The sequence below is a fragment of the Salmo salar genome, unplaced genomic scaffold (assembly GCF_905237065.1).
Source record: "Salmo salar unplaced genomic scaffold, Ssal_v3.1, whole genome shotgun sequence".
NCBI classification, from domain to species: domain Eukaryota; kingdom Metazoa; phylum Chordata; class Actinopteri; order Salmoniformes; family Salmonidae; genus Salmo; species Salmo salar.
The window spans coordinates 132537-145654 of record NW_025548478.1 but is presented as its reverse complement, the minus strand read 5'-3'; positions in this window follow the sequence as shown (position 1 = coordinate 145654).

Sequence of the window (13118 nt, the reverse complement as noted above, 5' to 3'; positions counted from 1 at the left end):
ACAGCCTGACAGCCTGCAAAGAGTCAAATCATATTAAAATCACACTGCTATGCTTTGGTGGTGAAAATAGAAGCAGTATATTTTTATTAACATATTCAGATACATCAGTCTCCTGAAACCTGCCATATATATTCATAAATTAATGTATCATTATTAGAAATGACAAATTATCAAAGTTTTGCCTGCAGATAGAAACATGTATAATACAAATATTTGAGTAGACTGACCAGACCAGTTTAAAAGCAGTATCAGTCAAAAGACAGACAGTGAGGTATCAGATTTAGATTGTATTGAGTATACAGTCCACACCATATCTATTTTGACAGTGAAGATAACAATTTAAATGTGGTTCTAAACTCTAACATTTTGGATTTCAGATCAAATGTTTCATGTGAGGTGACAGTATATAATGTCACCTTTTATTTGAGGATATTTTAATACATATCTGTTTCACCATTTAGACAAATAAAAGCACTTTATGTATCTAGTCCCCCCATTTGAAGAAGTCATAAGTATTCTGACCAAATCACTCATAGTGTATTAAAATAGTCAAACGTTTAGTATTTGGTCCCATATTCCTTTAATGCAACAACTACATCAAGCTTGTGACTCAAAGTCGTGTGTTGCATTTGCAGTTTGTTTTGGTTGTGTTTTGGGTTATGTTTTGCACAATATTAAAATGGTGGATGTTTTCTGTCTAAGTGAGAAGATACATGCTGGAGCATAGCACCAAATTTAAAACTTTAAGCTTCAATGTCCAAACACATATGGTGTGGACTATGTGTGTCTGGTAAACACATGTGGATCTGGTGAACAGTTATCAATTGTTGACCAACTACAGGAATACTGACCTCAGAGTCTCCAGTTTACAGTGGGGATTCCCCAGTCCAGCAGAGAGCAGCTCCACTCCTGAATCCTTCAGGTCATTGTTACTCAGGTCCAGCTCTCTCAGGTGTGAGGGGTTTGACCTCAGAGCTGAGACCAGAGAATCACAGCCTTCCTCTGTGACTAGACAGCCTGACAGCCTGCAAAGAGTCAAATCATATTAAAACCACACTGCTATTCTTTGGTGGTGAAAATAGTGGCAGTATATTTCTTCAACATATTCAGATATATCAGTGTCCTGAAACCTTCCATATCTATTCAGAAATTAATGTATCATATTATAAATTACAAATTATCAACGTTTTGCCTGCAGATAGAAACATGTATAGTACAAATATTTGAGTAGACTGACCAGACCAGTTTAAAAGCAGTATCAGTCAAAAGACAGACAGTGAGGTATCAGATTTAGATTGTATTGAGTATACAGTCCACACCATATCTATTTTGACAGTGAAGATAACAATTTAAATGTGGCTCTATACTCCAACATTTTGGATTTGAGATCAAATGTTTCATTTGAGGTGACAGTATAAAATGTCACCTTTTATTTGAGGATATTTTCATACATATCTGTTTCACGTTTAAAAATGAAAGCACTTTATGTATCTAGTCCCCCTATTTGAAGAAGTCATAAGTATTTTGACCAATTCATTTATAGTGTATTAAAGTAGTCAAAAGATTAGTGTTTGGTTGTAAACTAGTTGGTTGCATTTCCAGTTTGTTTTGGTTGTGTTTTGCCCAATAATAAAATGGTGGATGATGACTGGATAATTTTCTGTCTAAGTGAGTAGATAACATGTTTCTAAACACTACTAAATTAATCCTGATGATAACATGATTAATACAAATCATGAATGAATCATCAATAATAATGAGAGAGAAAGTTACAGAGTCTACAACAAAACATGCTAACCTCTCACCATTACCAATAACAGAGACTACAACAGAACATGCTAACCTCTCACCATTACCAATAACAGAGACTACAACAAAACATGCTAACCTCTCACCATTACCAATAACAGAGGCTACAACAAAACATGCTAACCTCTCACCATTACCAATAACAGAGGCTACAACAAAACATGCTAACCTCTCACCATTACCAATAACAGAGACTACAACAAAATATGCTAACCTCTCACCATTACCAATAACAGAGGATACAACAAAACATGCTAACCTCTCACCATTACCAATAACAGAGGCTACAACAAAACATACTAACCTCTCACCATTACCAATAACAGAGGATACAACAAAACATGCTAACCTCTCAACATTACCAATAACAGAGGGGGTTTGATCTTTGTTAGTAGAATCACAAGCCTCACTGCAGGTGTCAGGAATCCCGCTTCCTGAGTCTGTTTCTGCCTGAGCTGACTGTTTTCTGTTTGGAGTCTAAGGGTGCGTTCAGAAACCTATCTGGTTGCTAGGCGATGAAGTTAGGCGGGAGATCTAGTGATATTATTACCCTGTCTGGTTGCCAGGCGACGAAGTTAGGCGGGAGATCTAGTGATTACCCTACACCTGCATCTCATCAACCTTCTGCACACCTGGTCCTGATCATCACCTCTTCATAAGCCCTGAGCTGACATCCATTCCCTGCTGGATCGTTAGCAACGAACAGCCTCATGTTTCCTGAGCTAGTCTTGTTGTTTTAGTCTTGTTACTGGTTACTCCCCCCCCCCGTTTACTCTGTCTACAGTCATCCTCCCGGAACATTCAACTCCCTTGCCTGGCCGTCGGTGGATACAGTGACGTCATTGAATCCACCCATCTACTCTCATCAACTCACCTCCGCTGCCGCTCCGTCTCCTGGATCACTCAAATTACACATCAAGACTACCAATAAATACTCACCTTCATTTTACTCACCTGGTCTGCTTCTGGGTTCTGTCTTAGAGAAACGTGACAGCAGGCATGGAATATGGGACAACATGCTAAACTTATGACTACTTTAATACACTATAAGTAATATGTCCGAATAATTACGACTTTTTCAAATGGGAGAACTACATGCATAAAGTACTTTCATATCTGATAATACTGACCTCAGAGTCTCCAGTTTACAGTGGGGATTCCCCAGTCCAGCAGAGAGCAGCTTCACTCCTGAATCCTTCAGGTCATTGTTACTCAGGTCCAACTCTCTCAGGTGTGAGGGGTTTGAACTGAGAACTGAGACCAGAGAAGCACAGCCTTCCTCTGTGACTAGACAGCCTGACAGCCTGCAAAGAGTCAAATCATATTAAAATCACACTGCTATTCTTTGGTGGTGAAAATAGTAGCAGTATATTTTTTCAACATATTTAGATATATCAGTGTCCTGAAACCTTCCATATCTATTCGTAAATTAAAGTATCATATTATAAATTACAAATTATCAAAGTTTTGCCTGCAGATAGAAACATGTATAGTACAAATATTTGAGTAGACTGACCAGACCAGTTTAAAAGCAGTATCAGTCAAAAGACAGACAGTGAGGTATCAGATTTAGATTGTATTGAGTATACAGTCCACACCATATCTATTTCGACAGTGAAGATAACATTTTAAATGTGGCTCTGTACTCCAACATTTTGGATTTCAGATCAAATGTTTCATATGAGGTGACAGTATATAATGTCACCTTTTATTTGAGGATATTTTCATACATATCTGTTTCACCATTTAGAAAAATGAAAGCACTTCATGTATCTAGTCCCCCTATTTAAAAAAGTCATATGTTTTCTGACCAATTCACTCATAGTGTATTAAATTAGGCAAAAGTTTATTATTTGGTCCCATATTCTTTGACTGCAATGACTACATCAAGCCTGTGACTACCATGATTGAGAAAGATCATGAATAATAATGAGTGAGAGAGTTACAGAGGCTACAACAAAACATGCTAACCTCTCACCATTACCAATAACAGAGGCTACAACAAAACATGCTAACCTCTCACCATTACCAATAACAGAGGCTACAACAAAACATGCTAACCTCTCACCATTACCAATAACTGAGGATACAACAAAACATGCTAACCTCTCACCATTACCAATAACTGAGGATACAACAAAACATGCTAACCTCTCACCATTACCAATTTATTTATTTATTTCACCTTTATTTAACCAGGTAGGCAAGTTGAGAACAAGTTCTCATTTACAATTACGACCTGGCCAAGATAAAGCAAAGCAGTTCGACACATATAACAACACAGAGTAACACATGGAGTTAAACAAATGTAACCCTCTCACCAGGCTTGAATATGACTCTCACAACATTAACATATGTAGAGTATCTCAGCAGCATGGGATGTTAGGTGAGAAGGACATCTCCAATAAGAATTCCTATTGTAAACTATCTAGGGTTATGACAATAGGGTATTAACTTCAGATGAAATGATTATAGGTTTCTGTTATTGAATCAGGATAAACCATCCCATGCATTAAATTAAAACAATTAATGACTCCACCAAGGCAACATACATAATGTTCCATATCTCACTCTCACCATTACCAATGTATTTATTTATAAGCCCCTCACATTGTGGTTACTCACTACATGGTAGATATTCCCTCAGCGAAGTATGGCAGTTCCATGCAGGTTTCCTCACCAAGTCCAAGGCAGCACAGCTACCCATGCAGACAGTACTCCTTAGTAACCGATATCCCCATGGCAACACCAACTCGTTAAGCTTCCCAAGCAATTATCTCCCGGTGTCACACGATGCTAGGCTAACCTCTAGGCTGGCTAATACCTCCATGATGAGACGGTAGCTTCAGTCTTTACTAAGTTTTAACTAAATTATAACAACTCTTTTATTAAATAAAACATGTATTTCCCTTCATGTCTTAGTAGCTATGGGTTTTGTTGTAGTTCTGTCGTCTTCTTTTATAATTTTTCTTCACCAACCGTCCTGAGGTAAAACGTCCATCCTTTCATCAACGTCTTTTTCCCTCCCGTTAACCAGGTCAACTCCCATTGGCCACAACTTAACAAGCGACCTTATTGGTCAAAACGTAAACTTCAAAGTAAAACAAACTATTCACTTATACATTAAATAAATATTTCTTCAAAAAGCATAATGCATTAACAACCTTACAGTTTAGGAGCAATTCAATCATCTTTTAAATATAACACCAATTAATTATAACAAATAAACTCAATACTTGGTTCAAACAAGGGTATTACACAAACATACAGTCAATTATACAGTAGAAAAATAAGTCTATATACAATGTGAGCAAATGAAGTGAAATAAGGGAGGTAAAGGCAAAAAAAGGCCATGGTGGCAAAGTAAATACAATATAGCAAGTAAAACACTGGAATGGTAGATATGCAGTGGAAGAAAGTGCAAAGTAGAAATAATGGGGTGCAAAGGAGCTAAATAAATAAATACAGTAGGGGAAGAGGTAGTTGGGCTAAATTATAGATGGGCTATGTACAGGTGCAGTGATCTGTGAGCTGCTCTGACAGCTGGTGCTTAAAGCTAGTGAGGGAGATAAGTGTTTCCAGTTTTAGAGATTTTTGTAGTTTGTTCCAGTCATTGGCAGCAGAGCACTGGAAGAAGAGGCGGCCGAAGGAGGAATTGGCTTTGGGGGTGACCAGAGAGATATACCTGCTGGAGCGCGTGCTACAGTTGGGTGCTGCTATGGTGACCAGTGAGCGGAGATAAGGGGGGACTTTACCTAGCAGGGTCTTGTAGATGACCTGGAGCCAGTGGGTTTGGCGACGAGTATGAAGCGAGGGCCAGACAACGAGAGTGTACAGGTCGCAGTGGTGGGTAGTACAGTGGGGGAAAAATTTATTTGATCCCCTGCTGATTTTGTACGTTTGCCCACTGACAAAGAAATGATCAGTCTATAATTTTAATGGTAGGGTATTGGAGGCTATTTTGTAAATGACATCCGTAGGATGGTCAGTTTTCTAAGGGTATGTTTGGCAGCATGAGTGAAGGATGCTATGTTGCAAAATAGGAAGCCAATTCTAGATTTAATTTTGGATTGGAGATGCTTATAGTGAGTCTGGAAGGAGAGTTTACAGTCTAACCAGACACCTAGGTATTTGTAGGTGTCCACATATTCTAAGTCAGAAGCATCCAGAGTAGTGATGCTGGACGGGCGGGCAGGTGCAGGCAGCGATCGGTTGAAGAGCATGCATTTAGTTTTACTTGTAGTTAAGAGCAGTTGGAGGCCACGGAAGGAGAGGTGTATGGCATTGAAGCTCGTCTAGAGGTTAGTTAACACAGTGTCCAAAGAAGGGCCAGAAGTATACAGAATAACACCAATAACAGAGGGGGTCTGATCTTTGTGCCTCTGTAACTTTCTCATTTATCATTATTCACGAATCATTCATGATTATTCATAATCATGGTAGCATCCACATGAATGTAGAAGTGTTCAGAAACATCTTCTATTCTTACTGACAATACAAGTGAAGTGACTCCAAAATGACAGGACATTATTCACCATTCAGTTTCTATTAGGAAAAACATCATCCAAAACACAACCAAGACAAACTGAAAAATGAATTCAACAAGTTAGTAGAATCACAAGCTTGATGTAATCACTGCAGGCATGGAACATGGTACAACTACTAAACTTATGACTACTTTAATACAATATAAGTGAATTTGTCCAAATAATTAAGACTTATTCAAATGGGAGAACTACGTACAGAAAGTGCTTTAATTTCTAAACGGTAAAACAGATATGCATGAAAATACCCTCAAATAAAAGGTGACATTATGTAAGGTCACCTAATATGAAACATCTCCAATCCAAAATGCTGGAGCATAGCACCACATTTAAAACTGTAAGCTTCACTGTCCAAACACATATGGTGTGGACTATGTGTGTCTGGTAAACACATGTGGATCTGGTGAACAGTTACCACTTGTTGACCAACGAAAGGAATACTGACCTCAGAGTCTTCAGTCTGCAGTGTTGATCCTCCAGTCCAGCAGAGAGCAGCTCCACTCCTGAATCCTTCAGGTCATTGTTACTCAGGTCCAGCTCTCTCAGGTGTGAGGGGTTTGACTCCAGAGCTGAGACCAGAGAAGCACAGCCTTCCTCTGTGACTCCACAGCCTGACAGCCTGCAAAGAGTCAAATCATATTAAAATCACACTGCTATTCTTTGGTGGTGAAAATAGTGGCAGTATATTTCTTCAACATATTCAGATATATCAGTGTCCTGAAACCTTCCATATCTATTCATAAATTAATGTATCATATTATAAATTACAAATGATCAAAGTATTGCCTGCAGATAGAAACATGTATAGTACAAATATTTGAGTAGACTGACCAGACCAGTTTAAAAGCAGTATCAGTCAAAAGACAGACAGTGAGGTATTAGATTTAGATTGTATTGAGTATACAGTCCACACCATATCTATTTTGACAGTGAAGATAACATTTTAAATGTGGCTCTAAACTCCAACATTTTGGATTTCAGATCAAATGTTTCATATGAGGTGACAGTATATAATGTCACCTTTTATTTGAGGGTATTTTAATACATACAGTTGAATTCAGAAGTTTACATACACCTTAGCCAAATACATTTAAACTCAATTTTTACAATTCCTCACATTTAATCCTAGTAAAAGTACCCTGTCTTAGGTCAGTTAGGATCACCACTTTATTTTAAGAATGTGAAATGTCAGAATAATAATAGAGAGAATGATTTATTTCAGCTTTTATTTCTTTCATCACATTCCCAGTGGGTCAGAAGTTTACATACACTCAATTAGTATTTGGTAGCATTGCCTTTAAATGGTTTAACTTGGGTTAAACGTTTCGGGTAGCCTTCTACAAGCTTCCCACAATAAGTTGGGTGAATTTTGGCCCATTCCTCCTGACAGAGCTTGTGTAACTGAGTCAGGTTTGTAGGCCTCCTTGCTCGCACACGCTTTTTAATTCTGGCCACACATTTTCTATAGGATTGAGGTCAGGCTTTTGTGATGGCCACTCCAATACCTTGACTTTGTTGTCCTTAATCCATTTTGCCACAACTTTGGAAGTATGCTTGGGGTCATTGTCCATTTGGAAGACCCATTTGTGACCAAGCTTTAACTTCCTGACTGATGTCTTGAGATGTTGCATCAATATATCCACGTAATTTTCCTGCCTCATGATGCCATCTATTTTGTGAAGTGCACCAGTCCCTCCTGCAGCAAAACACCCCACAACATGATGCTGCCACCCCCGGGCTTCACGGTTGGGATGGTGTTCTTTGGCTTGCAAGCCTCCCCCTTTTTCCTCCAAACATAACGATGGTCATTATGGCCAAACAGTTCTTGTATTGTTTCATCTGACCAGAGGACATTTCTCCAAAAAGTACGATCTTTGTCCCCATGTGCAGTTGCAAACCGTAGTCTGGCTTTTTTTATGGTGGTTTTGGAGCAGTGGCTTCTTCCTTGCTGAGCAACCTTTCAGATTATGTCGATATAGGACTCGTTTTACTGTGGATATAGATACTTTTGTACCTGTTTCCTCCAACATCTTCACAAGGTCCTTTGCTGTTGTTCTGGGATTGAATTGCACCAAAGTAAGTTCATCTCTAGGAGACAGAACGCGTCTCCTTCCTGAGCGGAATGGCGGCTGTGTGGTCCCATGGTGTTTAGACTTGCGTACTATTGTTTGAACAGATGAACGTGTTACCTTCAGGCGTTTGGAAATTGTTCCCAAGGATGAACCATACTTGTGGAGGTCTACAATTTTTTTCTGAGATCTTGGCTGATTTCTTTTCATTTTCCCATGATGTCAAGCAAAGAGGCACTGAGTTTGAAGGTAGGCCTTGAAATACATCCAAATGATGTCAATTAGTCTACCAGATGCTTCTAAAGCCATAACATGATTTTCTGGAATTATCCATGCTGTTTAAAGGCACAGTCAACTTAGTGTATGTAAACTTCTGACCCACTGGAATTGTGATACAGTGAATTATAAGTTAAATAATCTGACTGTAAACAATTGTTTCAAAAATTACTTGTGTCATGCACAAAGTAGATGTCCTAACCGACTTGCCAAAACTATATAGTTTGTTAACAAGAAATTTGTGGAGAGGTTCAAAAACACGTTTTAATGACTCCAACCTAAGTGTATGTACACTTCCGACTTCAACTGTATGTGATTGACGATTACAAATTAAATTCTGATGATGCCATGATTAAGAAAAATCATGAATAAATCATGAATCAGAATGAGTGAGAAAGTTACAGAGGCCACAACAGAACATGCTAACCTCTCACCATTACCAATAACAGAGGCCACAACAAAACATGCTAACCTCTCACCATTACCAATTACAGAGGCTACAACAAAACATGCTAACCTCTCACCATTACCAATAACAGAGGCTACAACAAAACATGCTAACCTCTCACCATTACCAATAACAGAGGCTACAACAAAACATGCTAACCTCTCACCATTACCAATAACAGAGGCTACAACAAAACATGCTAACCTCTCACCTTTAACCTCAAATAAAAGGTGACATTCTGTACAGTCACCTAATGTGAAACATTCTATCTCAAATCCAAAATGCTGGAGCATAGCACCACATTTAAAACTGTAAGCTTCACTGTCCAAACACATATGGTGTGGACTATGTGTGTCTGGTAAACACATGTGGATCTGGTGAACAGTTATCACTTGTTGACCAACTACAGGAATACTGACCTCAGAGTCTTCAGTTTACAGTGGGGATTCCCCAGTCCAGCAGAGACCAGCTTCACGCCTGAATCCTTCAGGTCATTGTTACTCAGGTCCAGCTCTCTCAGGTGTGAGGGGTTTGACCACAGAGCTGAGACCAAAGAATCACAGCCTTCCTCTGTGACTCCACAGCCTGACAGCCTGCAAAGAGTCAAATCATATTAAAATCACACTGCTATGGTTTGGTGGTGAAAATAGTGGCAGTATCATTTTTCAACATATTCAGATATCAGTGTCCTGAAACCTTCCATATCTATTCGTAAATGAATGTATCATCATTAAAAATGACAAATTATCAAAGTTTTGCCTGCAGATAGAAACATGTATAATACAAATATTTGAGTAGACTGACCAGACCAGTTTAAAAGCAGTATCAGTCAAAAGACAGACAGTGAGGTATCAGATTTAGATTGTATTGAGTATACAGTCCACACCATATCTATTTTGACAGTGAAGATAACATTTTAAATGTGGCTCTAAACTCCAACATTTTGGATTTCAGATCAAATGTTTCATATGAGGTGACAGTATATAATGTCACCTTTTATTTGAGGGTATTTTACATACAGTTGAAGTCAGAAGTTTACATACACCTTAGCCAAATGCATTTAAACTCAATTTTTACAATTCCTGACATTTAATCCTAATAAAAATTCCCTGGCTTAGGTCAGTTAGGATCACCACTTTATTTTAAGAATGTGAAATGTCAGAATAATAGTAGAGAGAATGATTTATTTCAGCTTTTATTTCTTTCATCACATTCCCAGTGGGTCAGAAGTTTACATACACTCAATTAGTATTTGGTAGCATTGCCTTTAAATGGTTTAACTTGGGTTAAACGTTTCGGGTAGCCTTCTACAAGCTTCCCACAATAAGTTGGGTGAATTTTGGCCCATTCCTCCTGACAGAGCTGGTGTAACTGAGTCAGGTTTGTAGGCCTCCTTGCTCGCACACGCTTTTCCAATTCTGGCCACAAATTTTCTATAGGATTGAAGTCAGGCTTTTGTGATGGCCACTCCAATACCTTGACTTTGTTGTCCTTAATCCATTTTGCCACAACTTTGGAAGTATGTTTGGGGTCATTGTGCATTTGGAAGACCCATTTGTGACCAAGCTTTAACTTCCTGACTGATGTCTTGAGATGTTGCTTCAATATTTCCACATAATTCTCCTGCCTCATGATTCCATCTATTTTGTGAAGTGAACCAGTCCCTCCTGCAGCAAAGCACCCCCACAACATGATGCTGCCACCGCCGTGCTTCACAGTTGGGATGGTATGACGGCTGTGTGGTCCCATGGTGTTTAGACTTGCATACTATTGATTGAACGTGTTACCTTCAGGCATTTGGAAATTGCTCCCAAGGATGAAGCAGACTTGTGGAGGTCTACAATTTTTTTTGCTGAGATTTTGGCTGATTCATTTTCATTTTCCCATGATGTCAAGCAAAGAGCCACTGAGTTTGAAGGTAGGCCTTGAAATACATCCAAATTATGTCAATTAGTCTATCAGATGCTTCTAAAGCCATGACATCATTTTCTGGAATTTTCCAAGCTGTTTAAAGGCACAGTCAACTTAGTGTATGTAAACTTCTGACCCACTGGAATTGTGATAGAGTGAATTATAAGTGAAATAATCTGTCTGTAATCAATTGTTTCAAAAATTACTTGTGTCATGCACAAAGTAGATGTCCTAACCGACTTGCCAAAACTATAGTTTGTTAACAAGAAATTTGTGGAGAGGTTCAAAAACACGTTTTAATGACTCCAACCTAAGTGTATGTACACTTCCGACTTCAACTGTATGTGATTCACAATTAAAACTTACATTCTGATGATGCCATGATTAAGAAGAATCATGAATGAATCATGAATCATAATGAGTGAGAAAGTTACAAGAGGCCACAACAAAACATGCTAACCTCTCACCATTACCAATAACAGAGGCTACAACAAAACATGCTAACCTTTCACCATTACCAATAACAGAGGCTACAACAAAACATGCTAACCTCTCACCATTACCAATAACAGAGGCTACAACAAAACATGCTAACCTCTCATCATTACCAATTTATTTATTTATTTCACCTTTATTTAACCAGGTAGGCAAGTTGAGAACAAGTTCTCATTTACAATTACGACCTGGCCAAGATAAAGCAAAGCAGTTCGACACATATAACAACACAGAGTGACACATGGAGTTAAACAAATGTAACCCTCTCACCAGGCTTGAATATGACTGTCACAACATTAACATATGTAGAGTATCTCAGCAGCATGGGATGTTAGGTGAGAAGGACATCTCCAATAAGAATTCCTATTGTAAACTATCTAGGGTTATGACAATAGGGTATTAACTTCAGATGAAATGATTATAGGTTTCTGTTATTGAATCAGGATAAACCATCCCATGCATTAAATTAAAACAATTAATGACTCCACCAAGGCAACATACATAATGTTCCATATGTGTATTAAAACATTTTAACCAGGTCAACCAGGTCAACTCCCATTGGCCACAACTTAACAAGCGACCTTATTGGTCAAAACGTAAACTTCAAAGTAAAACAAACTATTCACTTATACATTAAATAAATATTTCTTCAAAAAGCATAATGCATTAACAACATTACAGTTTAGGAGCAATTCAATCATCTTTTAAATATAATACCAATTAATTATAACAAATAAACTCAATACTTGGTTCAAACAAGGGTATTACACAAACATACAGTCAATAATACAGTAGAAAAATAAGTCTATATACAATGTGAGCAAATGAAGTGAAATAAGGGAGGTAAAGGCAAAAAAAGGCCATGGTGGCAAAGTAAATACAATATAGCAAGTAAAACACTGGAATGGTAGATATGCAGTGGAAGAAAGTGCAAAGTAGAAATAATTGGGTGCAAAGGAGCTAAATAAATAAATACAGTAGGGGAAGAAGTAGTTGGGCTAAATTATAGATGGGCTATGTACAGGTGCAGTAATCTGTGAGCTGCTCTGACAGCTGGTGCTTAAAGCTAGTGAGGGAGATAAGTGTTTCCAGTTTTAGAGATTTTTGTAGTTCGTTCCAGTCATTGGCAGCAGAGAACTGGAAGAAGAGGCGGCCGAAGGAGGAATTGGCTTTGGGGGTGACCAGAGAGATATACCTGCTGGAGCGGGTGCTACAGGTGGGTGCTGCTATGGTGACCAGCGAGCTGAGATAAGGGGGGACTTTACCTAGCAGGGTCTTGTAGATGACCTGGAGCCAGTGGGTTTAGCAACGAGTATGAAGTGAGGGCCAGACCACGAGAGCGTACAGGTCACAGTGGTGGGTAGTACAGTGGGGGAAAAAAAGTATTTGATCCCCTGCTGATTTTGTACGTTTGCCCACTGACAAAGAAATGATCAGTCTATAATTTTAATGGTAGGTTTATTTGAACAGTGAGAGACAGAATAACAGCAAAAAAATCAAGAAAAACGCATGTCGAAAATATTATACAATTATTTGCATTTTAATGAGGGAAATAAGTATTTGACC